Source organism: Cibotium barometz, chromosome 59, assembly GCF_041138505.1.
Source record: "Cibotium barometz isolate CiBa-2024 chromosome 59, ASM4113850v1, whole genome shotgun sequence".
NCBI lineage: Eukaryota > Viridiplantae > Streptophyta > Polypodiopsida > Cyatheales > Cibotiaceae > Cibotium > Cibotium barometz.
In genome coordinates, this window is record NC_141104.1 from 4,212,258 (window position 1) to 4,217,257 (window position 5,000).

Consider the following 5,000-nt stretch of genomic DNA (forward strand, 5'->3'; position numbering starts at 1 on the left):
AGGTGGATGTATGCATGTAGGTGTAGATGTATAGATGTAGATGTGGATGTGGAGGTGGGTGGATGCATGTAGATGTAGATGTATAGGTGTAGGTGAGAATGGAGATGTGGATGTATACACGTAGATGTAGATGTATAGATGTAGATGAGAATGGAGATGTGGATGTATATATGTAGATGTAGATGTATAGATGTAGATGTGAATAGAGATGTGGATGTATACATGTAGCTGTAGATGTATAGATGTAGATGGGAATGGAGATGTGGATGTATACATGTAGATGTAGATGTATAGATGTAGATGTGAATGGAGATGTGGATGTATGCATGTAGATGTAGGTGTATAGACGTAGATGTGGATGTAGAGGTGGATGTATGCATGTAGATGTAGATGTATAGATGTGGATGTGAATGTGGAGTGGATGTATGCGTGTAGATGTAGATGTATGGAGGTGAATGTGAATGTGGATGTGGATGTATGCATAGGGATGTAGATGTATGCATGTAGATGTGAATGTACGCATATAGTTGTGGATGTATGGATGTGAATATACGATTGTGATGGGAGGGAATCTGAAGTGATGAGATGGAAATGATGTGATGGGATGAGTATACATATAAATGGAATATGGAATAAGTAATGTAGATTGAGGAGGGATAATGTGGAAAAATGAAAGTTAAAATAGAAATTGTATTGTAAACTGTTTGTAAATGCTGTTTGTAAATGCTGTCTGTAAATGATTGTTTTATGTCAAGAATGCTGGGGGGAGCATTTTGACCGTCTTGTGATTAAGGTCGTGATGAGAAAGTTGCAACTGCTGACGGGGAGTCAATGAAGGACGTCTCGCGTAGCAAGGTCGGCCGAGGTCTTGACCAGCCTCGGTGCGATTAAAATGGTGAGCTTCCGGTACGATGGATGAGGGGCCAAGGAAGCGGCCTATGCGTGAAGCGCTAGGTTACCTGCGAAGGATCCTAGAGGGTGCTGACCATACGGTGCTCGGGCTCTGGGTCGCCTAGGATACCCACGCGTGCGTCGAGGAAGATATTGGAACAGAGTTGGAGTTGTTTTCTGAAATCGAGCATGGATCTGGTTGATTGACCTTGCTGGTCTTCAATGGATGAGTCCATGGCTCCTTATATGGATCTGTTGGTTGATCTTGCTGATCTTCAACGAGAGTCCATCATGTTAAGTGATTATATTGCCAAGTATTATGGGCTAGGAACTATCGAAACGGCTCCTGAGCGTTCTAGTTGCCAATGATGCCATAGATACTCTGATGAAGGAATGATGGGAAATTAAGAATCAATTGGATAAATTGGAAGATGGTGATCAATGATACTATGGTTTTATTAAAGGATTGTTTTAAACTGGTTGAATCTGGTTGAAAAAGGCAATTTCATATTGGGTGTGTGAGTGGTGTGACTAGTTTTATTTTGCATGAACATCCGGCTAGGGGGCCTTGGAACTCTTTTCCTTGGTACCCGGGACAAAACCTAACCAAATTTTTAATTGGATCCCATCACTACAGTGGTTGGGCGGTTGGCTAACCCATGGGATTGGATGGGGTTAGGCTGGACTGATGGATCCGTAAATCGAGACTCAAACTTTTATTTTTACGATAGAAAATAAATAAATAAATCCCGGACAGAAACTGTTCTATGGATAGGAATCAACGGCTGTGCCTCTTGAATGGGGAAAAAAGCGTTGATCCCAATGATCCAAGTGCAAGTTTCTTCCTTGAACTGACTAAGTATCTTATAGATGTAATCGGATCATCTCGATCAGAAATGATCTTGACTACGTTAGAGTAAAAAGTTATCCTGGTGGAATCGCCCGTGCTTTCCGGTAGAGGAAGTTTTTCCGGGTTCGGTTTTGGAACAACCGATGGATTAGTCTCTTATCCGGATATCCGTGGGCGAGGCCCCGAGTGTGGGACCCCTGTCCCGCGCGAGAAGCGCTACTTCCGCTGCCAGTACCCTGAATCCGTTGCTCGGTGGGAACAGGGATCTTACAGTTGGTATCAGAGCATTTGGTTAATAAAGATCAACTGAGAAGACAAATATGTCAAAAAATTATCAAGAAATACCAAAAGGTTATAATTGTGTGATATAATTCATACAATTTGATATTCAAACTGAAATTCATAATTTGGTAATCGGTTCTTCAGATGGAAGTACCGCAATTATATAGAATCCCTGACTTGCTTGAGGCCTAGACATGATAGTATTTACCTTATAATTCCAAGGGCCGTGACTACACGTATATACCGAGAGTATACTGCAGCTCTTTACTGACAGTATATACGAGTAAATCTAAGACTTGAAATTATAAGCGTTAATGCTATCCAGATGATGATTTCGAATGTGATTGATATGATTTTTAATTCTGTTTGAGAATTGATGAATTGATTTGGATTCTGATTGAAAATACTGATTGAAAATGCTGATTGAAAAAAAAATGTTGATTTTTAAAAATTAGTTGAAATATTATGAAACCACAATGAGGGGGAATGGGACGAGTCCCTGTGATGATATTCATAACTAGAAAGATAATAACGAATTCAGCAAATCACTATGAGATTAGTGGGTTGTGCTGTCAGATTGCTACTGTTAATACTTGACCGGTAGATCGAGTTAAGGGATGTCAAATTGAGAACTTACTTGACTGAAATTTCCGTGGAGGAATGTTCCGAAGGAAACTTTTCGGTCTAATGGACCATTATCATGTTAAAGATATGAATGATATAATCTGAATGAATTGTTATTTAATGATGAGTTCTATATAAGGGATATTTATCCCAGTGTTCTATTGGGTTGACCAGAATATAAGGAACCCCAGAATAAAATTGGATCTTAAGAAAAAGAGCTGTCCTCTACCTTGCGAGATGAGGACATCTCGCACTTTTTAAGTGGGGTAGAATGTAAGATTCCTCCCCAACCTTCGAGGTATACTGGAGTAAGAACCTTCCTTTCTGATCTTATAATTATTCCCTCTCTAAAATAAAAGAAAGTTTCTGTTTAAAAAAGGAATACCCTTTTCCTAAAATACTTCTCAGGAGTCACGTCTATTTTAAGGATTTAGAACAATGAGTTTAGAAGTGAGAATCGGTGTTTTGGATACCAAGGTTTTGGTTTTCATTCGAGTATGGCCCAAAAGAAGTTCTTTATCTTTTGGGGAGTATAAGAAGTTATTTCCCAGATATTGTGACCCTTATATCTGAATTCAATGAAAGTAGGTGACTTAGCCTACAAGCTTCTTTTATCTCCTCATCTCAAAATTCTTAATACCTTCTATAGAAAAATGTGTCAAACACAAATCATGGAAAGACGGTAAAACTTCAGTGGCAAGTTACCGTGTGGCTTCTAGGTTACGCTAGCTCCTTCCTTTATATAAGTCGTAACTTACTTGTCACTCACAGTAATCTTACTCCCATCAATCTCCTTTCTTTCTTAATCTCCTTCATGGCTTGGCAACAGGAATTAGTTTTATCCCTGATGATTTCTCACCTTCAAGACGCAAGAGAGTCTGTGAAGAAAGACTTTATAGAACAGTATGAGCGCTCACTTTTTCCTCACCTAGGAACTTCTGTAGCGCAGACCAAATAGCGGACCTATCAAAACATAACTAGGGTAACACCCTAGGGTCAGCAACACTTTCGTAACAATGTCCGCTTGGCCATGGTTATTGAAGCTTTGGGTTTGGGTCCCCGATACTACTGCGTCATGAGATCAAGGCATCTTGGGTTTTCTGAGCGGGTCTTCTTACTGGCGTGTTTTCTTCCTCATGAGAAGATATGCCTTTACCCCGTTTTTGGCTTGCCTCTCAGAGGTCCTTTTGTTAGATCACCTCATACCACTGAGATAGGTGCGGCAATAACCAGCAGAATCATTCCCATAGATGAGTTACCCTATACTTGTGCAGCTTGTGAGGACTGCTTTTGTGACCATATGATGGACGGGCTTATGGAAGTGTAAAGAGTTCTTTTATCTTTACTGTATAAGTTCCGAGAATGAATAAAGATTAAATCTTGTTCTTATTTTGAATCCTGCTCTCTTTAAGACTTTTCTTGGTGGTTAATCTTGATTAAAATTTTTCTCTAAGTCTCATATTCGTGCATCTTGCGAAATTATCCCAAGTTGCGAGATGAGGACATCTCGCGTTTTTTAAGTGGGGTAGAATGTAAGATTCCTCCCCCAACCCCTTTTTGATGTCTAGTATCTTCTCCTGTAATCAATCCCTCTTCAGAAATATAAAGGCCTTGTTTCTAACTGTTTTAGCCTAGAGAGAGAAAAATATGCTAGAGAGAGAATATTCAGATTATGAATATTTTTGGATAGAAAAATAACTCATCTTATTAAAATAAGTTCCCCTGAAACAGAAATTCAAAAAGAATTTTCCAATGTGCAATTGGAATTAATTGGAAATAAGTATAAAGAACCTTAGTCTAAGGGTCTAGATTTTCAGAAATTTTTAGATTATGGTCCAATTAAGGTTCCTATGGGCCAATAGCATCAATACATGTGTAGGGAGGAGATAAATCCAATTTGTAAAAAGAAGATACCCAAAAATGAGTAAATGCTCACATAAGGTGAAGAGTTGAAAATGTACAAGGTTTATTAGTAAAAAACTATGAGCAATATTAAAAATATGAGATATTTTGGGTATCCAAAAATGAGTAAATGCTCACATAAGATGAAGAGTTGAAAATGTACAAGGTTTATTAGTAAATAAACACATATGTAAGGAAGGGGAGTTCTTTAAAGAGGTGCATATTTCACATAAGATGAAGAGTTGAAAATGTACAAGGTTTATTAGTAAAAAAACTATGACACATATGTAAGGAAAAGGAGTTCTTTAAAGGAGGTGCATATTTCACATAAGATGAAGAGTTGAAAATGTACAAGGTTTATTAGTAAAAAACTATGAACAATAAAATTTTGACACCTATGTAAGGAAGGGGAATTCTTTAAAGGAGGTGCATATTTCACATGCTTGAATGA